At 48.3% G+C, this 26491-nt stretch overlaps 1 long non-coding RNA gene across 2 annotated transcripts; it reads right to left on the reverse strand.

Annotated features, from left to right (window-relative positions):
- Window positions 1–1407: 1407 nt before the first annotated feature.
- LOC131381166 (uncharacterized) lies at window positions 1408–25731 on the reverse strand. 2 transcript variants are annotated; one of them, XR_009209684.1, is made up of 3 exons: window positions 25592–25731; window positions 19219–19411; window positions 1408–1562 (listed from the first exon to the last, which is right to left on the reverse strand). It is a non-coding gene; the product is annotated as an uncharacterized LOC131381166 (long non-coding RNA). The 2 variants fall into 2 exon arrangements; XR_009209685.1 differs by lacking the exon at window positions 1408–1562 and adding an exon at window positions 9841–9951.
- Window positions 25732–26491: the final 760 nt, after the last annotated feature.

The raw sequence follows: 26491 nt of genomic DNA on the forward strand, positions 1-26491 counted from the left end.
AGCATTCAGGGTTTTTCTTGGGGGGTCAGTCATGCAGGCATGCAACTCCTGGTGATTGACCCCAGCTACTCAGGCTTCAGTCCTTAAAGAAGTCGTATTGATACACCAAGGCCCAAAGTCTCAGGCACACAAAACATTCTTAGAAGGCAGAATTTTCAGCCAGGCATGGGCGTGGTGGCTCACACCTGTAATCCCAACACTTTGGGAGGTGAAGGCGGGCGGATCAACTGAGGTCAGGAGTTCGAGACTAGTCTGGCCAACATGGCAAAACCCCGTCTCTACTAAAAATAGAAAAAAATTAGCTGGGCCTGGTGGCAGGTGCCTGTAATCCCAGCCATTCGGGAGCCTGAGACAGGAGAATTGTTTGAACCCAGGAGGCAGAGGTTGCAGTGAGCCGAGATCGTGCCATTGCACTCCAGCCTGGGTGACAGAGCGAGACTCCACCTCAAAAAAAAAAAAAAAAGGCAGAATATTCTAAAGTTATCTCCCCAGAGGTGGTCAAGGGCCAGTCCTTTCTTTGGAATGTGCAGGGTTGGAGTGACCCAAGGCTGCGGAGCAAACTAACCCTTTACTGTTCAGTGGTCTATATTAGAATGGCCTGGGGAGCTTTCAGAATGCTCTGTGGCCAGGCTGCACCCAGACCAATCACTCAGAGTCCCTGGAGAGTCTATCCAAGGTCAAGACCCACTGCCATAGATAGTAATTGGTACCAAAGAAGGGAGTGAGCTCATCCCAGAGGGAATGAGGAGAGAATGGTCACAGGTGGAAGAGATGGCCAACAGCAGTGGACTAAGGATCAGCAGAGGCTGCAGACTGCGGGAAGGACAGCACACAGAGAAGGAGGGCTAGAGAAAGGGCAGAGAACCAGGGTCCCCAGAGTCTGGAGAGCAAAAAGAGAGAGTAGGCGGTCAAGTCACATAGTGACCTGGTGCCTTTGTCAGCTCAGGCTGCTATAACAAATTACTAGGTAGCTTAGACAGTCATTTATTTTTCATAGTTCTAGAGGCTGAGAAGTTGGAGATCAGGCTGCCAGCATGGTTTGGGTTGGGCGAGGACTCTTTTTTTGGTTTCTCCTATGGAACCTCCTTGCTATATCCTCACACGGCGAAGAGAGAGACAGAAGGCCTACTTGCTCGTGTTTCTTCCTATAAGGGCATTAATTTCATCATGCAGGATACAAACATTCAGTGCATAGCACCTGGGAAGGCTCACTTAGGTCCAGGGTGGGAACAGGGTGCCAGGAGGTGCAAAAATTTCTGTCAATCTGGCACTGTCTTCCCCCTCCTCCTCCCCTTCCTCCTCCTGCTCCTCCTCCTTCTGATCCCCTCCCTCTTTCTCCTCTGCAGCTCTCCACTCCCTTCCTAGACGTTCTTCATAGAGCCAGAAGAGGGTACCTGAATTGGCCTGGACTGCTCAGCCTGTACGGTTCTGGGAGTGGGGTAGGGTGGATGGAGTGAACTCAGCAGGCACCCCCAGCTCCGCTATCCTGTGGTTGTGACTGGATCTCCAGGAGGGACTTTGACTTTTCCAGGTCTTAGCACTGAAGATGTTTTGGTGCTTCTCTATAGGGGAGAAAATTCAAAATAAAAACAAAACAATAAACCACACAATACAACTTTTATATGGATGCTAAAAATAAAGTTTTTTTTTTTTCTTAAAGTTTGCAATGGCAAAAGTCTGAATATTTGGAAGCTGAACCTCCTTTGCCCTCTTTTGGAGGATGTACTGGTTTTGTAGTCATCCGCAACCTGCCTTGGTTTACCTATGTACTGGGTCACCCACTCCTGTGGACCTTTGAGTCTCAAGCCCATGAACACCAGGGCAAAGGCCTTTGGAACCCTAGTATTCTTCCTGGGGTGGGGAACACACTGACTCCTCTGCATTATCCCCCTCACCCCCACCCTAATGGCTCTGCAGGGGAGAAGGGCTTTGATGCATTATTCAGGGATCTTCAGAGCCAGCTCTTAGCTGATTCCCAACATGTGATTCACTATGAGCTGGAGCTCAGCTGAGCTCGGGGAAGACCCAGGTAAATAGAAGCCATCCCTGGCCTGGACTGGGAGCAGGCGGAGGGGGCAGGACTCTGATCAGCATCAGTCTTGCTAGTTTTTGTATTTTTTTTCTTGTAGAGACAGGGTTTCGTCACATTGCCCAGGCTGGTCTCGAACTCCTGGGCTCAAGCGATCTGTCCACCTCAGCATCCCAAAGTGCTGGGATTACAGGTGTGAGCAACCACCCCCGGCCCCAGAAGCTTGGGGGGATTCTGGGGATGCCTTGGCCTGAGGCTGTAGGATCGTCCAACATGTCCAGGAAGGGGGAATGTGAGCTACTGAAGCCATCGCAGAAACCCAGGCCATGGCACATGATAATATATGGGATTCCTGGAGCAGGGCCTGTGCCTGGCATGTGGCAAGAGCTCAAAAACTAATGGTGGGATCAAATTCCCATGAGCAGAGCCCATCCAGGGTCACCAAAGAGCCTCCTGTCTCTCTGACCTGTCTCACTAGGGTTCTGCCTTGCTGATGCCGAAAATCTGAAGCTGATTACAGTAAGCAGTCAGTAGCCCTCTCCCAAGCTGGTCCTTCCTGGCCTCAGGCCACATACCACTTCCAGGAAGCCCTTGTTTTCCACAGCTATGTGGCTTCCTCTGCTCCGGGTGTGGATCTGGAGTGAGTTTGGCATTGGAAGTCGCTTGGCTGGATTCAGACTCTAGGTCCCCAGTACAGCAAAGCTACTCATTAACCTTGTGGTCTCAGGCAAGCGACTTAACCCCTCTGAACCTTGATTTCCTCATCCATAAATGAAAACTCATACTAGTCCCTATTATCAGAGCTCACAGAGTGAAGTGCAGAGCACAGTGCTTGGCATATGAGAAGCACTAAGCATATGTTAACTGGATGAACGAATGAGGAAATGAAGGAAGTGGGGCCTGCCCAGGGATTGACCTAGGGAAGCATCTCCTGGCTTCCTCCCCCTAAGGATCTAGCCAAACCCTCCCCATCACTCAGAAGGCCTCAGGGGCCAGCAGTTGACGTGGGGAGGAGAGAGTGACAGTGGGGAATACCTCACCTCCAGACCTGGGAGGGTCATGTGGGGGCCCTTCCTGGCAGGAGGAGATGAGGGAGAAAAGGATTAAAGGCAGGAGCTTTCCCAGGACTAATCAAGTCATTATAGGATTGGATTTCAGGCGCTCAGTTTACATGATAAAGCTCCTTTTGGAAGGGGTGGAAATAATACTAGTTTTAAGAAATGATTTAGCTTCCATGACATGACTGCAAAGGGCAGAAATAAATGTGAATGCCTAATCCAAATTCAGTCCTCTCCAAAAAGCATCCAACTCTGTGAAAGATGGTTTTGAAGGAAGCTTTTCCCCCACTCCTATCCAGACCCCTGCCCCTAAAAGGTGAGGCATCCAATCATCTGGCAGGGGAAACATCTTCAATTCTGCCCAGCCCTGGTTGTTCTTAATTAAAGAACAATCTGGTTTTTTTTTTAACTCTTTGTTTTGTGATCTTTGTTACCCCATCTCTTTTCAAAGCTGTTTTGTTTTGTTTTGTTGAGACGGTTTCACTTTGTCTCCCAGGCTGGAGTGCAGTGGTGTGATCTCAGCTCACCGCAACTTCTGCCTCCCAGGATCAAGCAATCCTGCGACCTCAGCCTCCCGAGTAGCTGGGACTATAGGTGCACGCCATCATGCCTGGCTAATTTTTGTATTTTTTTATTGTAGAGATGAGGTCTTGCCATGTTGTCCAGGTTGGTCCAAAACTCCTGGGCTCAAGCAATCCTCCTGCCTCAGCCTCCCAAAGTACTGGGATTACAGGCATGAGCCTCCTTGGCTGGCAAAAGCTGTGATCTTTATGCATCAGAGAGGAACATCAAGAAAGTGGAAGCTTGCTTGGCTTGCCAGATCTTGGGAGATTTTGTTCCCATGCTAGGTCTTGGGCCTCTCTCACCTGGAGCTACAGCAGACATTTCAGCCACATCTCACAGTACTGATTTCAGCTCTCCTCTCTCCCACTACATGACAACCAGGAGCTTTATTAGAAGCCTTAGCCTGACATTGTGACCTCTACATTGAGGTAAAGAACTAGATAGAAAAAAGGTCTATCTAGTCCAAAATGTCCGAGAGGCCAGGTGCAGTGGCTCATGCCTGTAATCCCAGCACTTTGGGAGGCTGAGGCAGGCAGATCACCTGAGGTCAAGAGTTCGAGACTAGCCTGGCCAACATGGTAAAACCCCATCTCTACTAAAAATACAAAAATTAGCCAAGTGTTGTGGCAGGTGCCAGCAGTCCCAGCTATGTAGGAGGCTGAGGCACAAGAATCACTTGAACCCGAGAGCCGGAGACTGCAGTGAGCTGAGATTGCACCACTGTACTCCAGCCTGGGTGACAAAGCAAAACTTAAGTCTCAAAAAAAAAAAGAAAAAAGAAAAAAGTCAAAGAGAAATCCTGGGTTAGAGGAAAGGCTGTCCTCCAACAAGCATGGCCTTAGGCTTTCAGCCCCTCTAAGAATGAGTTGTTCCTTGCTTTTTTTCCTCCATCTCTCATTGGCCCAGATGTGGGGGAGGGAGGTTAGACCAGGGTAGGATCCAAGCACTCCTGATCCTCTGAGCCAAATATGGTTCTCCAGATAGCACAATTTCCCTGAAAAATGCAGTCCAACATGGAGTGGGTGAGAAACATACTTCATCTTCTACTACATTGGCTTTAAAACTCATCTTAAAAACATGACAAGAGGCCAGGCATGGCAGCTCACGCCTGTAATCCCAACACTTTGGGAGGCTGAGGCGGACAGATGACCTGAGGTCAGGGGTTCGAGACCAGCCTGGCCAACATGGTGAAACCCCATCTCTACTAAAAATAAAAAATTAGCTGGAGGTCAGGGGTTCGAGACCAGCCTGGCCAACATGGTGAAACCCCATCTCTACTAAAAATAAAAAATTAGCTGGGAGTGGTGGCACACACCTGTAGTCCCAGCTACTCAGGAGGCTGAGGCAGGAGAATCGCTTGAACCCGGGAGGCAGAGGTTGCAGCAAGCTGAGATCATGCCACTGCACCCCAGCCTGGGCGACAGAGTGAAACTCCGTCTCAAAAACAAACAACAAAAAAATGAAAAGAACATTCACTGTAGAGCTGTTCATTACTGAAAAAGATTAAAAACAACCTAAATGTCTACTTATAATGACCAGATAAATAAATCATGATATATTCATGCAGTGGGATTATATGCGGTTGTTGAGTGAGATAACTCTAGATATGATACGAAACAATCTGCAAGACATATTATTAAGAGTACTTAATGTGTGAGCCACCAGGCACAGTGTCTCACACCTGCAATCCCAGCACTTTGGGAAGCTCAGGCAGAAGGATGGCTTGAGCTTAGGCGTTTGAGACCAGCCTGGGCAACATAGTGAGACCACATCTCTACAAAAACAAAAAAATTAGTCGGGTGTGATGGCACACACTTGTGTTCTCAGCTACATGGGAGGCTGAGGTGGGAGGATTGCTTGAGTAGGTGAGGTCGAGGCTGCAGTGAGCTATGATTGTGTCACTACACTCCAGACTTGGTGACAGAGCAAGACCCTGTCTCAAGAAAGAAAAAGGTTATCAGAAAGACGCAGGAACAATCTGCTAGGTGTAGTAATACTTGTGTGAAAATATATTTAAAAATACTATTGAAACCTAGATGCTGAGCATGCATAGACCCTCTCAGAAAAGATACACAAGAATGCAGTAACACTGGTTGTCTCTTGGGAGGGGAGCTGGGGTCTGGAGGGGGAAGGGATAGGAGAGAGATTCACTCTTCACTCTAGGTCCTTTGCATCTTTTGAATTTTGTACTCTATGCATGTACTATCTATTCAAAAACAAACACAGATGGTCCCCAGCTTATGATGTTGTATTTTTATTTTTATTGTTATTTTTTGAGATGAAGTTTTGTTCTTGTTGCTCAGGCCGGAATAAATGGCACAATCTTAGCTCAATGCAATCTCTGCCTCCCAGGTTCAAGTGATTCTCCTGCCTCAGCCTCCCAGGTAGCTGGGATTATAGGCATGTGCCACCACCCATGGCTGATTTTTTGTATTTAGTAGAGATGGGGTTTCACCACATTGGTCAGGCTGGTCTTGAACTCCTGGCCTCAGGTGACTCACCTGCCTTGGCCTCCCAAAGTGCTGGGATTACAGGCGTGAGCCAACATGCCCTGCCCCACAACGGTTTGGATTAATATTTTTTGACTTTACAATGGTGCAAAAGTGATACACATTCAACAGGAACTGTACTTCAAGTACCGATATAACCATTCTGATTTTCACTTTCAGTATTCAATAAATTACATGAGATAGTCAACATTTGATTATAATATAGGCTTTGTGTTAGATGATATTGCCCAGCTGTAGGCTAATGTAAGTGTTCTGACCATGTTTAATGTGGGCTGGGCTAAGCTATGATGTTCACTAAGTTGGGTGTATTAATTGCATTTGTGACTTACAATATTTTTCTTTTACAGTGGGTTTATTGGGATGTAACTCCATAGTAAATGGAGGAACATCTGACAGTACACACAATGGGACATTATTCTGCCTTAAAAAGGAATAAAATTCTGATACATCTTACAACATGGATGAACCTGGAAAACATGCTAAATGGAATAAGAGACAAAAAGACAAATCTGTATGATTCCACTTATATGAGGTACCTAAAATAGGCAAATTCATACAGACAAAAGTAGAATAGTGATTATTAGGGGCTGGGGGAGAGGGAATGGGGAGTTACTGTTGAATGGGTACAGCGTTTCTATCTGGGATGATGAAAAAGTTCTGGAAATGGATAATGGTGATGGTTGTACAGCATTGTGAATGCACTTAATGGCAGTGAACTGTACACTTAAAAGTGGTTAAATGGTATGTTTTACATTACAGACATTTTACCACAATAAAAACCAAATATATAACATAACCTATTTTAAAATAAATGTTTTACAATTTCAGTGTCTAATGACCACTTAATGAAAATCCACTGCCTCCAGTGGGAGTGTGTGGACGACTAAGAGCCTGAGCTTTGGAATCAAACTGAACTGAGTTGGACTCATGCCTCCACCATAACTAGTTTTGTCACCTTCTAAATTAACCTTCTAGAGTAGACGTCAGTAAACTCTTCCTATAAAGGGTTAGACACTGAATATTTTAGGCTATGCAGGCCATATATGGTTTCTGCTGCAAGCAACTACTCAATGTAAAAGCAGCAGCCATAGACAACACATGAATGAATGAACGAGGCTGTGTTCCAGTAACAATGGGCAGTGACTGGATTTGGCCTGCAGGCTACAGTTAATCAATCTCTGCTCTCAGTTCCCACATTTGTAAGACAGGGACAATAATGTAACTACCTCATAGGGCTGTTGTGGGAATAAATGGGGCAATGTGTCAAATTCTTTGCTAAATGCTTTATGTATACAAAGTAAACCAATAAATGTTTACTTTTGTTGATGTGGTTGTTGAGGTAGATGCTGAGAATGCAGAAGGAAGCCACATTTATGGAACACCTACTGTAAACATAGTAGGGCCAACTCTTAATGCGACAGGATTTCATTTGTTATTTTTATTAGTTACTTAATCAAAACATCTCATGTTGGCATGGAGCTTCGTGCTTTGGGTCCATTAGCTCATTTCATCTTCCTGATTACTCTCTGGGGTAAATGTTCTGAATCAGGAAGCCAGACCTCCAAGGTCACCCTGCTAGGGAGAGCAGAGACAAGGTTTGAAACCTCAGCCATCTTATTCCAAAGACTGGGTTCTCAACCAAGGGTGGTACTGCCCACTTCTACTCCACCCTGTTCCCTCCACCCTGGGAGATTTGGAAATGTCTGGGGCTTTTTTTTTTTGTGGGGAGGAGGGTTTCATAAGAATGAGGAGGCGCTGCTGGGGTTTAGTGACCAGGGTCCGGGAATGCTAAATGTAGACTCGTTTAAATGTCTGTAAAACAAAAAATTTCCAGTCCCAAATGGACTCCCAAATATCAGTGGTGCTCCACATCATGCTGCCCAGATGTGACTCCATTACCACCCTGCCTTGAGCAGCTCACGGTCCTATGGGGAGACGGTGCACTGGAGCACAGATTCTTTCTGTTTCCCTCTAAATCTGCATGAAAGGCAGTGCGGTGTAATAGGAAGTCTGCTGGATTGTCAGAGGCTAAAACCACTGACTTGACCACTGAACAGCTGTGCAAAGTAGGGCAACTGGCTTGACCTCTCTGGGCTTCAGTATCCTCAGAGTGAAAAAAGGATCCTGACACATGCCCGCCCCCTTTTAGGGATGTAACTAGGATCAGATGGAGCAGCAGAGTGAAAGTGCATACCTCTGTAGGAAGACGTGGCGTGTTACTAAGTGAATTGTAACGCAATTGTCAACAAAATAAAGCTCTTCCCCTTTAAATCTTGAGTTTGGCTTCCAGAGGCTGCATGGAGGTTTTATCTAACAGCCCAGGTGCAGATGACTGCCACTGACTGCCCCTCCTCCCCAAAATTGAGATTTAGCTTTGGTCACATCTCCAGCAAAACCAGCCAGGGTGAAAAATGAGCTCAGGAGAGAGCGACTGTGCTTCCTGTTGGCCATACCTCCTCAGGGTCATAAAGAAGCCATCCATTCCCAGCCAGAGACTAAGCCAGAAAAGGGCCGGAACAGCCTGACGGGGTCACTTGTGGGTCAGGCCCCACAAGCCATTTTTCCCCCAGGACGGGAGGGAAAGGGTTAATAGCTCCTTTGGTCAAAATGCCAAATTGGAATCAATCTACATAAATGTCAAGCCTGCTCTGTAGGCAAAAAATAAGGAGGTGCATCACAGCAGGAAGTCTGTCTGCAGAACAAGGTACAGATGTCTTTTCTGTAAGGCTCTGATTTCTCTTTTTCTACCCAGAGCCCAGATGGCAGCTGGGTCCCCTGCCTCTTCAGATCTAGCTAATTGTGGTCCTGCCTCTGCAATTCCACACCTCCTGAAGGCTTCCCCAAACTCTCTGCAAGGGCCTGGGGGCTGGCATCATGCCTCACATGGCCTGTGCCCCTGCATGCCCTTGTCAACCCAGCAGTGAAACTTGATCCATTCTCTAGTTTCAAAAACAAAAACAGGAAAAACAATCCTGGGAGGATCCCAAAGAGAGAGAAGAATTTGATGAAGTTTCCCATGCAACACAGTAAGCAACTTTGTATTGCAGCAAACAGGTGTTGGAGTCAAACTTCTAGAACCCAAATCCCTTACTTATGTAATGGGGCGACCTCAGAAAGTCACTTCACCACTGGGTTTGATATTTTCATCTATAAAAAGAGGTTGTCAATCTCTACATTAAAAAGCTGTTGTGAGGACTCAATTAAATTTGTCATGTAAATGGCAGGCACATAATACATGCCCATTTCAGTTAGAGCTCTTGGCTACAGATTGATTTATTTAAATCACTTCCTTTTATTTAAAAGGAATGTGTAGGCTGGCCAAACTGTGGAGTCTGGCAACCCACCACTTGTAGGCAGAATTGGATCAGGGCCCTTCTCTCTTCTGTTTCCTTTTCTGTCCTCCAGCCTTCCTCATAGTCATAAAATGACTGCAGCTGTGCCAGGTATCACATCTACCTTCTGCAGCATCCAGAAGAAGAAAGCTCTTTTTCCTTTGCCATGGGACAAAAGTCCTAGGTTTTCTCTGATCAGAACACTTAAGGTCAAGTTCCCACTTTGGAAGCCATCATTGAGGCTGGGGGCATACCATTCCATGATTGGCTTGGCATAGGTGATAAAGGGGTGGGATTACACTCTGTACCCTGAGGTGCCCCAAAGTCCAGGTTCCTCCATATGCAATCCTGTCTTCACATCTGCGTCCCCAAAGCCTGGCACAACATTTGACACACAAGAAGATGCTCAGTAAGAGCTTATTGGATGAATGATGCTCGTCGAATGAGGATTATAAAATCTAAGGAGAGAATAAGTTTGTGTGTGGTTAGAACATCTAATCATTCTCTGAATCAGTTGTTCAGTCAGTGGTAATTTCCCAGATATTCTTTTCAATGAAATCCGAGGTTGCAAATGTTGACCTTTGCCTTTTCCCAGAGAGCAGCTTGCTTCTTCTGGTAACACCTGGGAAAGCCTAAATACATCCCCTTGCCAGGCCTTGTGAGCTGTCTGAAGGCTGCTGGTGCTGCCCCTGCTACCTCTGCACAGCTCACTCAAGCCAGGAAGCATGAGAGTCAAAAGTCCAATTCCATTTTTAATCATTGAGTTCAATAAGAGAGATTAAATTTATCTTTTTTTTTTTTTTGAGATGGAATTTCACTCTTGTCACCCAGGTTGGAGTGCAATGGCTCAATCTCGGCTTACTGCAACCTCTGCCTTCCAGGTTCAAGCTATTCTCTTGCCTCAGCCTCTCGAGTAGCTGGGATTACAGGCACCTGCCACAATGCCCGGCTAATTTTTTGTATTTTTAGTAGAGACGGGGTTTCACCATGTTGACCAGGCTGGCCTCAAACTGCTGACTTCAGGTGATCTACCTGCCTCGGCCTCCCAAAGTGCTGGGATTACAGGTGTGAGCCACCGTGCCGGGCCTTTTATTTTTATTATTATTATTATTTTTTAATTAGAGTGTGTGGGGAGGCAATCCCCAGGTAGCCATCCTGAGGGACGTTCTCTGCAGCTGACATGGAGATCTTGACAAGGTGAAGCTACAAAATCTGGGGGAGTTGGCCAGGCATGGTGGCTCATGCCTGTAATCCTAGCACTTTGGGAGGCCGAGGCAGGCAGATCACTTGAGGCCAGGAGTTTGAGGCCAGTCTGGCCAACATGGCGAAACCCTGTCTCTACTAAAAATACAACTTAGCTGGGTGTGGTGGTGCGTGCCTGCAATTCCAACCACTTTGGAGGTAGAGGGATGGGAATCCCTTGAACCTGGAAGGTGGAGGTTGCAGACAGCTGAGATCCCACCACTGAACTCCAGTCTGGGCTACAGAGTCAGACTCTGTCTCAAAAAAAAAACAAAGTCTAGGGGGAACACAGCCATGGCACCCACAAAGAGGGACACTGACCCCCAGGGTATGGCAGAGGAGGTGGAACAGCTGAGCCCCACACTTCAGAGAACCCCTGTCCTGGGCCCACTGGAGCACACAGAGGCAATGGAGCCGGGTCACACAGCATTCAGCTGGGGCTGCCCAGAACCTCCATGGCCAACACCCAGGTGTGGGATGCCCACTCAACAGTGCCGCAATCTTGGAGAGGATAGGAAACCCCAAGCAAATAACTCTTACGGATCCCTGGGATTCAGTCCCACACATCTGCTGGTAATGGCCTGGATGGCCTCCTCCAATTCACATCCAAACACAAACTCATCACCCCGCTCTTGCCTGCTGCTCCCCTAATCCTGACTCCAATCTCTGTAACAGCCCCTTCAGCCCCTAAGACTTCCTATCAAGCTGCTGGGCATTGTCCTAGACCCCCCACCCCCACCTGCATGGCCATTACTTACCGAGACCTGTTGAGTCCATCATTACAACACCCATGGCCTCTCTTGACTCCCAGCCCTTCCCATCCCCTCTCGCCTGAATTGGCCTTTCTGGCTCCAGTCTTGCCCCCTCCAATCTGTGCTTCCAACACACAGGTCATATCCTGCTATTCACCTCCTCAAAAATTTTCAGGGCTCCCCATGGCCTACACAATAAAGCCTATGTTTTCATGGAACACCCAAGACCCACCACTTGTCATTCTATTCTCATTTCCAATGCATAAGGAGCCTCATCCTCAGAACCAGTAGACACTTTCCTGTCTCAGAGCCTTTGCTTGTGCCCCTCTGGACACGGGGACTGCCTTCTCCCTTTCTCTTCCTTCTGAAGTCGTTCTCATTTTCCAGGTTCCTGTTTCAATGCCTCCTCCTGCAGGCACCTCCCTGGAGGTGTGGGTTCAGGGGTGGGTGACTGTTTTCTCCTTCCTGCCACTGCCCCCACGCTAGGGTCTCTATTTCAGCATGCTTTTCATTTGGCCCAGGGCAGTGAGGACAGTGGCCTGCTAGCTATATTCAGCATTTATATTGTATCGAGCATGGCCAGGTGAATTTCCACCCATGATCTCAATGAATCCACACTCTTAGGAGAGGTGGTTTATCCTGTTTCACAGACAGGAACCTGAGGCTCAGAAAGGAGAAGTGATTTGCCCAAGCAAGCGACAGAGCAGGTTCCACTCTGCATATTCTTTATGGAGTCCAGGGAAGTTCCTCCTCCCCCTCCCTGCACAAGGCAGCCCCGGGGTGGGAGAACCCTCAGGAAACCCATCTACACTCTGCTTTATTTAAAGGGCCCTTGAGTTCCAAAGGGGGCTGGTGGAACACACTCCTGTGATCACTAATTCACATTTGTCCTCCCTCCCCGGCCCCTGACTTCCCAAGGCCTGCCATGAATCAGGGGCCCAGGCCCAGGACTGAGCAGGTCTGCATAATTTCCTGAATGTCACCAAACCCATCTGTCACTCCCTGAGCTTCCCAAATGCCATCCCTGGTGCACTCAGGGAGGCCCTGAGCCATATGGCCAGGGAGCCCCTCTGTGAAATCCCATTAGTGCTCTCCGCTAATTGGCTTTAAAGCACGCAAAGTAATTAGGAAGGGGGCCATACATGTGTCCCCATGGGGGAATGGGAAGTACACCATCCAGACGGCCTCTGAGAGCTCCCTCATCTCTCCCTCCCCTCTGTGAACTCATCTCTTCCTAAATGTCTTCCCTCTCTTCCGTGCCTCACTGCTGTGGTGGGGCAGAAGGATGGCTCAAAGAAACATTTATATTCAGACATATAGGTCACTGGGATAGAAGTCCGTTTTGAAATATTAACAGGTTTTCTCCTTCCTGCCTTCCCCCTCATTCCAGCCAGTGGCAACTCTAAACTTCACTGCTGTGGGGGAGGATATGGTAGAGCAGAGGGAGGGATGGAGGCAGGAGGCAGGGGGACCCCTGACCCTCTCGCATAGCATTTCCTGCCACCCCCGGCAACAATGGTGTCTCTGGGGTGATCCTGGGCCTGCCACAGAACAGAAACGATGGAGAGAAAAATGGATGTCTCAGTGGCAACCAAGGTGGAAGGATGACAGAGGACAGGTATCTCCCTGCACACCAAGCCCCCAGACTTCACATAGGACCAGAGTGCTAAGGCATAACTGACTGCCCAGGAAAGGGACCTTGACTTCAGAAACTCAAGTGTTGCATTTAAGATCAAGAAATTTAAGATCAAATGTCTTGTGCACTGCATTCTGGACTGGGATTCAAGGTGCTGTAGAGGAAAGCACCTCCCAGTGCTGGGGTTTTGCATTCAGCACTTTGCATCCATTCTCTCTGACCTCCCAGCAGCGCACTGAATAAGACACTACTGCCCTCATTTCACAGATGGGTCAGAGGCCACAGGAAGGCCATGGGGAAGGAGAAGCAGGCCTGAGCTTGAAACCCACTTCCTGTCACTCTGAGGGCGATGCTGAACTTCTACCCTGTAGCATTTTCCCTGGCTGGAATCCTGCAATTGTCACAGTGGTCCAAGATCCAGGAAGGCAGGGCAGGAGCATCATGCCCGCTTTCCAGCAGGTGCAAGGGGAGGCTGGGGGCTGATGCACAAGTCCAGCTAGCAGGGAGCCCGTGGGAGGGTGAGGGGTGGGAGGGGTGCATGGAGAGCCTCTATTGGCTGCTCACTGCCTTAGCTGGCAGGTCAGGACCCAATTGCAATTCCAGGATACAATACAATTACAGAAGTATTTTGGATTTTAGATTTTTTTTTTTTCAGATTTTGGAATTTGAAAATCTGAAATCCAAACTGTTCCAATGATCATTTCCTTTGAACCTGGCCTTTGAGCATCCTGTCGGCACTCAAACAGTTTTGGATTTTGAACCATTTCCAATTTTGGATTTTCGGATTAGGGATGCTATATTATCTTCTGAACGAGGCCACTCATTCAAGAAACCCCAGAGCTTGGGGAGATAGAGCTGCAGGCCAAAGAGGTGATTTCTGAGGTGCCTCCCACTGTGGAAAGGCCTACAAAGTGGTTTCAGGCAACCCAGAAAATAGGAAACCCAATATTTAGCTAACGGAACATGAATAAAATCTGCTGAAGATGTCTGCCTGTAATTTAAATGGAGCCAAGCCAATGCGTTACTCAAAAAAAAAGACACCAATCTCTCTGCAAAAGCACTGAATTGTACCATGTATCATCAGTGGTGGTTTTCTAGGGATATGAAGAAGGGGTTTTCACAATACATCACATGATACACTATCTCCCAAATCTCTAAACATTTCTCTCCACAAGCCCAGTCCTTTAGTTATCCAAATCCCTCCCTCTTTTCTCTTGCTGTCTCCAAAACTCAGAACTGTGCTCTGACTTTCTGCATCCTGCCCCACTTTCTCGGCCTCCCTGGAAAGCCCCCCACTTCCCCAGGGTGTCCCCTCCTCCCCTCCTGGGGTTCCCCCATCTTTCCTCAAGTGGACCCTCTTAGTTTCTCTAACTCTGCATCTCAACCTTTCTCCCTTCACTACACAATAATGTCCAGGAGGCCAAGAGCCCACAAACAAGGGACCCTCCCTTTCCAGAAGGGAGAAGAGGTGACTACAAATATTTGGTTATAATTTTTTTCCCTGCCACACCTGTTTCCACAGGCAGTGCTGAGCCCCAGTCCTGGCAGATCTCAGAATCCAGGCTCTCATGAGCTGGGGCAAGTAGGTCCCAGGGAGCCTCTGGGTTGAGGACATTGCATCCCACTCTGCAGCTGCCCTGCCCTGGCCTCTGCCCCTTCCCAGTCCCCCAGGCCTGCCCTGCCCTGTCCTGCCTCAGCCTGCCCAGGAAGGCCACTGCTTGAGGCCTCCAGGAGGCTCACCCCAGAGCAGGCATTATGACAGGGACTGGCACATCCCACCTGCAGACGCTGCCTGGGGCTTCGGACCAGCCAGGAAGCTAATGTGGACAAGGCTGGCCCCGAGCCCAGCGGTGGGTGAGGCAGGCCAAGTCTGAGCCCTCACCAGTGCTCCCCCCATCCCCAGACCTGGCTTCCTCCTGGCACCCAGTCACCCAGGTCCCACCCACCCTGTGCTCTGCCAGGTCAATGGACTTCTGCTATAGCACTGGAGGGTCAAAGGTGCAGAAGGCCCTGGAATTTATTAGCTAAGTCCACCTCCCACGCCTCAGAATGGGGACTGTTAAGGCCTAAAGAGAATCAGGGACCCTCATCCATAAGAGATCACATAACTTTGGACAGAATGAGCTAGAACCCTGGTCTCTGAACCTCCAGGCTAGTGTTTTCCCCGTAACATGTAGGGATTACATCATTCCTAGCTGGGCTTATTGGCTCATGCCTGTAATCCAAACACTTTCAGAGGCTGAGGTGGGAGGATTGCTTGAGACCAGGAGCTTGAGACTAGCCTGGACAGCAATTTGAGACCCTGTCTCTATAAAAAATAAAAAAATAGCCAGACATGGTGATTGCATCTGTAGCCCCAGCTACTTGGGAGGCTGAGGCAGGAGGATTGTTTGAACCCAGGACTTCAAGGCTGCAGTGAGCTGTGATTGAGCCAGTGCACTCCAGCCTGGGTGACAGAGCAAGACCCTGTCTCTAAAATGATAATAATTTCTAAACTATGGAGGTGAGTGGAGGGTGGGAATTGCTGAAATTAATGGAATTGAAAGTGTAGATTATGGGCTGGGCATGGTGGCTCATGCCTGTAATCCCAGCACTTTGGGAGACCGAGGCGGGCGGATCATGAGGTCAGGAGGTTGAGACCATCCTGGCTAACACAGTGAAACCCTGTCTCTACTAAAAATACAAAAAAAATTAGCCAGGTGTGGTGGCAGGTGCCTGTAATCCCAGCTACTTGGGAGGCTGAGGCAGGAGAATGGTGTGAACCCGGGAGGTGGAGCTTGCAGTGAGCCGAGATTGCGCCACTGCACTCCAGCCTGGGTGACAAAGCAAGACTCCATCTCAAAAAAAAAAAAAAGAAAAGAAAAGAAAGTGTAGATTATGGGTTCTCCTATGGTTATTTGCATAGATCAAAGATCAAAACATCTCCTTGACACAGAGGCAAATCCACAGAAACAGAAAGCAGATTGGTGGCAACCAGTGCCTAGGGGAAGGGGCAGGATTGGAAGTGACTGCTTTCTGGGTACGGGGTTCCTTCTGGAGCGATGAAAAGGTTCTGCAATGATTAGTGATGATAGTTACACAGCATTGTGAGTGTACTTAATGCCACCGAATCATACACTTGAAAATGGTTGAAGCGGTAAGTTTTGTTTCATGTATTTCCCCACAATTAAAAGAGAAATCTCCTTGACTCAAATACCTAAGACCTGTATTGAGGAAAGGTCTCACCACTGGGAGTTTGTTTTGCTTCTTCCCTTCTCTCTTCTGTCCCTCTCTCAGCAGACCTCTGCTGAGAGCATTCCCAGTCTAAGAGGGGAGCTACACACAGTGGAGAGAGTGACTGAGACTCCACTCAAGGACACCATACTGAGAAACAAGACAGAAGCAAATGATAAAAGGAGTTGTTCCTGCAGAAACATCTAGGAATGGGGGGAGGTAGCAAAGATCGAGCTGCAGGGGAAGGGATCTGTGACAGACGCATGCATGACTCCACTTGGCACCACTGAATGCTCAGGTGGTTCCTGAATGCACATTTTAATTTTTTTTTTGTTTTTTTTTTTTGAGATGCGAGTCTGTGGCCCAGGCTGGAGTGCAATGGCACAATCTCGGCTCACTGCAATCTCTACCTCCTGGTTCAAGTGATTCTCTTGCCTTAGCCTCCAGAGTAGCTGGGATTACAGGTGCCCGCCACCAAACCCAGCTAATTTTTGTATTTTTCATAGAGATGGGGTTTACCCATGTTGACCAGGTTGGTCTCGAACTCCTGACCTCAGGTGATCTGCCCACTTTGGCCTCCCAAAGTGCTGGGGTTACAGGCCACTGGGCCAGGCCCTGAATTCACTTTTTTTTAGTTTCCACATGTGAGTGAGATCAAGTGCTATTTACCTGTCTGTGCCGGCTTATTTCATTTAACATGGTATCCTCCAGGTTCATCTGTGTTGTTCCAATTGACAGGATTTTATTCTTTTTATGTCTGAATAGTACTCCATTGCATATAAGAAATGACACATGCATGAGGAGATGGTTGTGCTACTTCCCCGAGTTGATCATTATGGTGCATATCTGTACTGACATATCAAATTGTACCCATATATATGTACAATTACAATGTGCCCATTTCTAAAAAGCCGGCTCACTGTGGAGACCAAAAAAGCCTTTCACAGCTCCAAGGGAGATCACAGACTGTGAAGCAGTCTGGGCGCTCCAGGGCCTGGGCCTCTTGCGCTCACCACTGTACTTCCCAGCCACAACCCTCGCTGTCTTTAATGTCGGGCATTGCCCCACCCCTCCCTGAAAGCCCTGCTTCAAGCCTGCCTCCTCCTTCCTCACCCAAACCACTCGCTGTATTTTCATGCCTTATTAGAAAATTACTTAGGCCGTGAAGATCTGCATACATTTACCTGCTTTCTGTAAAGGTTTTCAGATCAGGCAGTTCCCCACAGGGTTGGAATCTCAATGCATTGAAATGGTAAATTATTTCTTCCTTAATCCTCTCACTGAACTCCACAGGGCCTAGCACCGTGTTCTGCACACAGTGAGTCCGTCGTCTGGCAGACGCTGGTTCTTCACCTGGTGCTGAGCTCGGAGCCCCACAGTGCCAGGCTGGCAGCGCCCACTGGGGTGGGAGGGAGTTGGTGCTCACCCTCCTTGGAGTGTTCTTGCAAGTGTGTGTTAGATCTGTGGTCTGAGGCACGTCAGGAGCCCAGAATGGTTTCCCAAGGGGAAGAAATAAAAGTCCCCACAAGAGAACAGAGCTTGCCCATCCACCGAGGAACAGTGCTCCAGGGTCCTTTTCTGACCCTGGTCAGCCGCAAACTTCTCCTCACCCACCCCTCCTGTTTCTCTTCCTCCACCTCCTCCCATAAGGACCTGGGCACTGTGCTGGGCCCCTGCCTCTTGTGTTTGACTTTCCCCCTTGCATGGAGCACTCAAGAAAGCCATCAAGTTGAACATCTTCCCCATAGGGCACAATCCAAATGAGCACCTAGCGCTGTCAGCCATGGACTGTTGCGTGAACCTGCTCACCCCAACCCTTCAACCCACACATAGGGAAGCCTTATCCCAAGCATGTGCTTTGTAAACACACACTTCTCAGGGGCAGACAGGGAGTCTGGGCTCCCATATCAGCTTAGCTGCTGATCAAGATATAACCTTAGTCCCTCCCCTCTCAGGCCTCGGTATTCCCAGCTGTATGATGAGACCACTGGACTCAATGAACTTGGCTTTCCTTTTAGTGTAGTGTTCACCAAGTTGTCCTTGGTGTCCCTCAAGCAGCTGCTCCTGCCTCCCCCAGCCCCACCCATACACACACCTCATAGCTAGAGTGGGAATGAGGAGGTGTGGGTGGGTAGCCCCTCAGAAACTGCTGGCCCTGCTGGTGTCACCACCGAGAGCCCCTGGACACAAAGCCCTCCATGGACCCCCTTAGGCTTGCCTGGCAACACACAGGGGCCTGTTGCCCAGACATATGCTTCCTCATGGTGCCCCTCGGCTGACCACAGGGAAGCTTTGGAACTATCCCATAGAAAAGACTTCATTAGATCTCATTCTCCTCAAGTCCATTTGGGGAGAGGGGGCCGTAGAATGAGAGGGCTCATTTTCTGGTTGCATTAGCCGTTAGCCATTAGCTTGGGAGGTCTGGGCCCTGAAGTCCTGGGCAGCGCAGGGAGGGGTGGGTGAGCATCTACTTCACCCCAGAGGCTGCTCCTGGCCTTGCCAGGCCTGACCTCAGAGGAGTTCATCACATGGGGGTCTTTTCTCCCCGAGACTCACAGAGACATGCAAAACGCCAAGTAGGGGGGTGGGTGAGGCCTACAGAGGGGAAGACACTTGTTGAGGCCTCCACAGTGAAGGGGGCAGCTCCAGTGCCTGGCCCCCAGAAGGTCCTCAGGCCTGAGCCCCCCTGTAGCACCAACACAGGGCAGTGCTGAGCCACAACCGCCCCCATCCCATCTCCCTAAGGTGTGACTAATGGGTCAACTATCTTGGTCCAGGGATGTTTCTAGCCAGCAACATTTAGCTCTGAAGGTAGCTTTCCTGTAGCTGCTGTAACAAATTAAAACAAAATGGTTGGCTTAAAACCCCAGAAATTTGCTCACAGTTCTAGAGGCCAGAAGTCTGACATCAACGTGCTGGCAGAGCCACGTTCCGTCGGAATGTGCTATGGCAGAGTCCCTCCTTGCCTCTTCCAGCTCCTGGGCGACCCAGACATTCTTTAACTCATGGCTGCATCACTCCAGCCTCTGTCTCTGTCTTCCCATGGTCTTTTTTGTGCCGTTCCTTTTCTGTCTCCTATAAGGACACACTGGATTTAGGCCCCACTCAGATGATCTCATCTTGAAATCCTTGATTATACCTACAAAGACCCTTTTTCCCAATAATGCCACATTCACAGGGTATGGGGGTTAGGTAATGGACATGTCTTTTCGGGAGGCCACTGTTCAACTTATAACATACACCACTGGATTGCCCCACTCCCCCAAATTGCCAGCCAGACTCTGCTGTTTGTTCATGCTTTCTTTGTGGTAACAATAACAGCAACAGCAATACTAATAGATAACATTTAGTGCTTACTAAGTGCCAGGCACCACGATAAGCCCTTAACATATTAAACTCATTTAATTGTCACCGCAACCCTGTGAAGTGGTTACTATTCTCTCCAAACTACAGTCAAGGAGACGAGGGTCAGAGAGGAACATGTTGTTGGTAACAGGTGAACACAGAACTCAACTCCTGGGATCCCAGAGTTCAGAGTGGACAGAGACCAAGGTAAGGGACAGAGACCAAGGTAAGAGACAGAGCTCTTGTCCCTGGAGTTGAAGGGGGTGAGGAGCTGAGGAAGGTGATGGAGGAACTCTGGCCAGCACCACTCTGCCCCTTCCAGCTGTGTTACCCTGGGCCGGGGCCTGGCTGTCTCTGAGTCTCTGTCAGGTGAGGTCTGGGGTGGGCTCTTTCTGGCGAAGGCCTGGGTTGATGACACTGGTTCTTAACCCTGGATGCATATCAGGATACCTTGGGAGCTTTTCAAAATCCCAATGTGCAGGCCACTCCCCAGGCCAACTACAACAGAGTCTCTCGGGGATGGGATCCTGGCACATGGGTGGCTTTGACAGCTCCCAGATGACTCCAATGTGTGGTCCAAGCCAAGAACTGCTGCTCAAGTCTGTCCATTCTCTCCCTGGCTCACCATGCCCAGTAGGGAAGCTGAGGCCCTGAAACTCTGTGTCCCTGACTCCCAGTAGTTACTGGATAGCCAAGAGATGGGCCTGGCTTGGTACAGATGAGGGACACCTGGGGCTGCAGCATGGGTTGGGGTGGACAGAAAATGGGAAACAAGTCCCTGGCAGGAGTGGGAGTGGCTGGCCAGTCTGCCAGAGACCCCTGATGTGAGTTCAGTCTCTGGCAGGCCCAGTCCAAGAGAGAAAAAGGCCTGAAGGGATGAGCATGGTGAGTTTTGGGTGTCAGAAAGTGGGACACAACAGGACACAGGAACTCCCACGGTGTGACTTCTGGGAAGAAGGGCTGGGCAGGAAATGATGGAGGATTCATGCCAATCAGGACACAGGGATGCTGTGCTGGCCTGGCCCTGACCTTTCTATCGCAGCTCTGATAGCTGGGGTGGTCTAAGGCCCTGAAAGGGGCTGGTGTGAGGACTCTGTGTGAGGTTTGGGAAGATTTTTGGTGCAGACTTGGCTGAGGCCAACCGACCAGACAGCTCAGCCTGCTAGGGCTGCCCCAAATCTGGAATTCTGTGCCCTGGTTGGAGAAGGCAACTGGGAGAAGCACAGAGAAAAACTCTCCTTCTCCTCTTTTCCAAGAATGAGAATGGGGCCTTCTCTGACCATTTAGGAACTGGGTTTTTAAGACCAGGTTAGGAACTATTCTTAAGAAAAAAACAAAAAGCCCTGCCACCCCCACTTAGAACATTCACTTTGTAGTGAAACTTTGGCTTCAGTCTCTCTCTTCCTGTCTTTTTTTCTCTGCTCTTTAAGCCAACTGTATCTCTCTTTGTCTTGCTCTGTCTAGATGTCTCTGCCTCTCCCTGTTGTTTGTATCTTTTTCTGCTTCTCTCTGTGTATCTGACTCACTCTCTGCCTCTCTCTGTCTCTATCTCATTCTATCTTTATCTCCTATGATCTCTGTCAGATCCCGGGGTCCGGGTCCAGCCCATGCTGAAGTCCAAGGGGAGTGGGTGGATGGGCAGAAAGAACACTCAGGGGGCCATAGGCAGGTGACTATGGTTTATTCAGCAGCAGCTCTCTTACACAGCTTATTTAAATTAGCTTTCTCATTAACAGCTTACTCACACACTGTTCACCCTGTCTCGGCTGCTTGAGCTGGCTGCCCCCACGCAGTTGCGCAGCCAGCTCTCCTTTGCCTTCAGGGTCAGCAGCTTAACTCTTTCTCTCTCTGGGCACAAGCAAGCCAAGTTGGGTCCTGACTCCCTCCTGTCCATCTGCAAGATGGACAGCTTTGACTATCTCTCTTTCTCTGGGCACCCGTGCACCTGCCATGCCAAGCCATGTTGAGCCGCACCGAGCCCCCCAAGAGCCAAGCCCCATGCACAGCATCAGCAGGACAGTTATACCTTTTACAGACCATAGTAACTTAGAGCCAAGTATGAACTTACACAAACAGGTTATATAACAAGTGGAGGTGTGCACTTGTGCACCAAACTCGCTGAGTCATGCAGGCCTGAATATCCGCCTTGGCCTGTTCCTAGACCAAAGCACATCCATGTACCTTACAATCTCTTTCTTTGTTTCAGCCTCTCTCCCATTCTGAGTTTTCTCTTTTTTTTTTTTTTTTTTTTTTCAAGAATGTTAGTCCTGGAGAATGAGACTTAACCTAAATTCACTCCTAGAGCAAGCTGATACCTGTGTGGGGCCCACAGCTCTGGCCCCCAATCCCCAGTCTGGGCTTTTTCCCTAGCACTAAACTGCCACTTATCACTGGTTATCAGGATTGTTAGTGCACAGCTGGCCGAGGCCAGGTGCCGGGCACAGGACTCCCTGAGACGGGCCACAGGGTGGGCCCAGTGCCACATAAGATCTTGCCCTCCCAGCTGGAGTCACAGCTGTCCAGGCCCATAGCTCTGGCCTTCCAAGTCTTGTTTCTGGGAAGCCAGATTGAATTAGCTGCTGGGCCCATCTGGTCAGCCCTTGGCCTAATACCGTCTGGCAGCTCATGCTTCAATGCCAAACCTAGCCCCATGGCCTCATGGCCAGAAATCCAATTTACTGAAGCTTAATTGAGCCCCTGACTCCCTGGAGCATTGGCCCTCAGGCCCTCTTGCTCCGCTAGCAGCAGATTTCCCGGTGATTAGGAAAGGAGGAAAAAACGGCAGGAGCCAAGTTAATTTCAATTACCCTCATTTTCTCCCTGGAGCACCACACACCCCTTGCTAAGTGCGTCTTTATGTCAGCTGCAGTGGAAGCTGATGAGTATTAAGTATTAGAGCTCTGGGTGCCCCAGACACCTTGCATTTTATCTGCTGACTCCAGGGAGCAGACTGTCCCCCCGCATCTGCTGGTCCTCAGCATTTAGTCCTATTTTACGGAACCCAGAGGAGCAAGCTCAGATACAGTCAATGCCCATGTGGGAAAAGGGAGGAATATTTTTAACAGTCTTTTCAGATAATTGTGGATAATTTTCTTAAATACTGCATCAAAACTCAACAAGTGGTACTTCTTAAAGGTTAATTGCAGTGTGGATTCGGAAATCATATCGATGAAATTTCAGTACTTTGTGACTCTAAAATCCATTGATCTATCTTGCACTTCAGATGGATTTTTTACTTATGCATGATTTTATAACATTATGCATTGGTCATTTGGAAAATATTGGTTTTCTGAGTTATGCAGATCTTTCAGATGTTGATGTATTTTATCATATAGTATTTTAAAAAATCATATTTATTATTCTTACCACAATCTCATCAGAAGAGTCTGTTAAGTGGCCGGGCGCAGTGGCTCACACCTGTAATTCCAGCACTTTGGGAGGCCAAGGCGGGTGGATCACAAGGTCAGGAGTTCGAGACCAGCCTGGCCAACATGGTGAAACCCCATTTCTACTAAAGATACAAAAGTTAAGACAGGCATGGTGGCGGGTGCCTGTAATCCCAGCTACTCTGGAGGCCGAGGCAGGAGAATCGCTTGAACCAAGAAGGCGGAGGTTGCAGTGAGCCGAGATTGTGCCACTGCACTCCAGCCTGGGCAACAAGAGTGAAACTCTGTCAAAAAAAAAAAAAAAAGGGAAGAAAGGAAGAAAGAAAGAAAGAGAAAAGAAAAGAAAAGAAAAGAAGGAAGGAAAGAAAGAGTCTGTAAGTATTGGAAAGATATCAAGCTTGTGGTAGCAAATACAAGTTTTCCAAAATTCTCATCTTCACTTGAAAGCTCAAATGCTATTGCCTATAAGTACTGTCAGTTTCCCTTGAAGTGGCAAGCTTACTTTGTTCATTGTTTAGACAATATCCATCTCTGAATAAGTAGTTTGTCCACCATCCTTTTTTTTTTTTTTCTGAGACAAGAGTTTCACTCTGTCGCCCATGCTAGAGTGCAGTGGCTCACTGCAAGCTCCGCCTCTGCCTCCCAGGTTCACGCCATTCTCCTGCCTCGGCCTCCCAAGTAGCTGGGACTATAGGCGCCCACTACCATGCCCACTAATTTTTTGTATTTTTAGTAGAGACGGGGTTTCACCGTGTTAGCCAGGATGGTCTCGATCTCCTGACCTCGTTATCCAACCACCTCGGCCTCCCAAAGTGCTGGGATTACAGGCATGAGCCACTGTGACTGTCCTGTCCACCATCCTTTCAAGCAAAAATGGTGTTTCATGAAAAATGCAACTAGTTCAACTTGCAACTCAAAGACTGCACAAATATTTTTCGTCTAGATATTTATATTTTGCTATGAAACAGAAGTGCTTTATGTCTACCTCCCATTTGTTCACAGATTATTAAAAAGATGTGAACTCAGAGGTTGAGATTTCACAAAATTAATACATATATATCTGCTTTATCAAGGGCAGTCAGGAATGAAATACCAAGTTCCACTTGCTATAAGTGTGTGATGGTGAAGAAAACTATGATCACCAGAACAGTTTGGTGCCACCGCCTTGATGTGGGTTAGGGCACTGGCAGTTTTACTCCCCATTGCTTTTCCATGATCGATGCAAAAGGCTAACATCATAGTCTATTATGAAAATCACTTTGACCTTGTAGATCCTCTAAAAAGGCTTTGGGGACCTCCAGAATTTCACGGGCCACACTTTGAAAACCACTGCCCTAAAGCAGGGATCATCCAACCCCAGGATACATAAAAGTCACCTGGAAGGCTGATTAATATGCAGGTTCTTAGGCCCTAGCCCCAGAATTCTGAATCTGTAGTTCTGGGATGGGATCTATGATTCTGCATTTCTAAGAAGCTTGCCCGTGATGCTAATGCTGCAGGTCCCACAACCAAATTTTTTTGTTTGTTTTGCATTCATTTGTATTTTTTATTTTTTGTAGAGAGGGGGTTTCATCATGTTGCCCAGGCTGGTCTTGAACTCCTGGACTCATGTGATCCACCCACCTCAGTCTCCCAAAGTGCCAGGCATGAGCCGCTGTCCCTGGCTTGGGAACCAAATTTTGAGTAGAAAAATCCTAAAGTACACAACATTTCTTAAAATATTTTCATAGAATGTTAACAAATTTAAAGACATTTGGGAAGAACTGGATTAATAAAAAATATACAAGTTTATTTACTGTGGGGCTTCTCAGAGCCTTTAATATGCTAATGTAAATTGGGACTCCCCAGGAGAGGCATTGGGTGCTCTAGGTTCCCAAACCTATTTGGTTTGGAATGCTTTTTCAGGGCTGGTAGCAGGGGCTTACAAGTTAATGTTCCTCAGAACATGCTTTCTGAGCCACTTCTGTAACAGTTTATGAATCAACTCTCTGAGGGAACAGAGCCGACCATCCCCAACTCCTCCTCCTCCTCCCCTCTCCCTCCCAGGCCAGCTCTGCTCCCTTTCATACCTCATCTACATCTCTGGGGAGGGGAAGTGGGGACCACCCAATTTAACTGTAGGACCGCATTGTACCACACTTGGCACACTGAGTTTTGTTTCATTTTAAATTTATCAGTCTGTGGTAGACTTATTTCAAACATGGACCACCAAAATCAGGGGCATGCTGTTCAATATGCCTCTTGAGATATATATGTGTGTATATATATATATATATATACACATACATATATACATATACATTTTTTTTTTGAGATAGAGTCTTGCTCTGTCGCCCAGGCTAGAGTGCAGTGGCACAATCTCAGCTCACTGCAACCTCCACCTCCCAGTTTTAAGTGATTCTCCTGCCTCAGCCTCCCAAGTAGCTGGGATTACAGGCACCCACCACCATGCCTGGCTAAATTTTGTATTTTTAGCAGAAACAGGGTTTCGCCATGTTGGCCAGGCTGGTCTCGAACTCCTGACCTTGTGATCTGGCCATCTCTGCCTTCCAGAGTGCTGGGATTACTGGGGTGAGCCACCGTGCCTGGCCCGGTTCTTTTCTTCTTAAGCTTCTAAACAAATGGGTTCTGTGCACCTTTCCATCAGGCATGCATATACCTCCAGCGCTTACAGACAAGGTCACAAAAACCATTCTCTAAAAAAAGACATGGAGTTAGTTGGAGGGTGAACCCAAAAGGAGCTTCAGGACTCATACTGCATAATTCACTTGGCTTCTAGGGCAGGGTCAGTTATGGGGAATCATACCCTCCCATGGTGATATGACTCTATAGGCATCTGGATTGGGGACAAAGCCTAACCTGAGAGTGAGGCTGCTATTGAAGGAATCCTGGTAACCAAAACAAGTAAGCCAAGAGGATGCAGAACTTAGCTCCTGCCTGGTGACAGGCACTGCTGCCTCCATGCTGAATGGCATGGGAACAGCTTAGTCAGAGGGGCTTAGATTCCTGGTGTGCCCCGAGACATGGATGTGGGCTGTGCAGACAGGAGCCACCAAACATGACTTGTTCGGCTCTGCCTCTCTTCAGGCCCTGGCCATTAATTAGTGTGATAAGTATATTGGAGACTGTTAAGGTGGGTGGTGAGGAAATGGGAGTCCAGGAGAGTTACCCTGATGATTTCCCTCCACATGCAAGGAAAAATCAAGAGTGGGGGCATAAGTATTCCTTCCTCCAGCAGATGGATTCAAGCCATCTAAGAACAGACGGAGGGAAAGAGTGCTCCAGGCCAGGGGTCAGCATGAGCTAACATTAGGAGGCATCTAAGAGCATGGCTCACTGAGAAACTACAAAGAGATGAGGCTAGAGACACAGGCGGAGTCCAGCTCACCAAAGACCTTGAATATCATGGCAGATTTGATCCTGC

This window comes from Hylobates moloch, unplaced genomic scaffold (assembly GCF_009828535.3).
Source record: "Hylobates moloch isolate HMO894 unplaced genomic scaffold, HMol_V3 SCAFFOLD_14, whole genome shotgun sequence".
Taxonomy (NCBI): Eukaryota; Metazoa; Chordata; class Mammalia; order Primates; family Hylobatidae; genus Hylobates; species Hylobates moloch.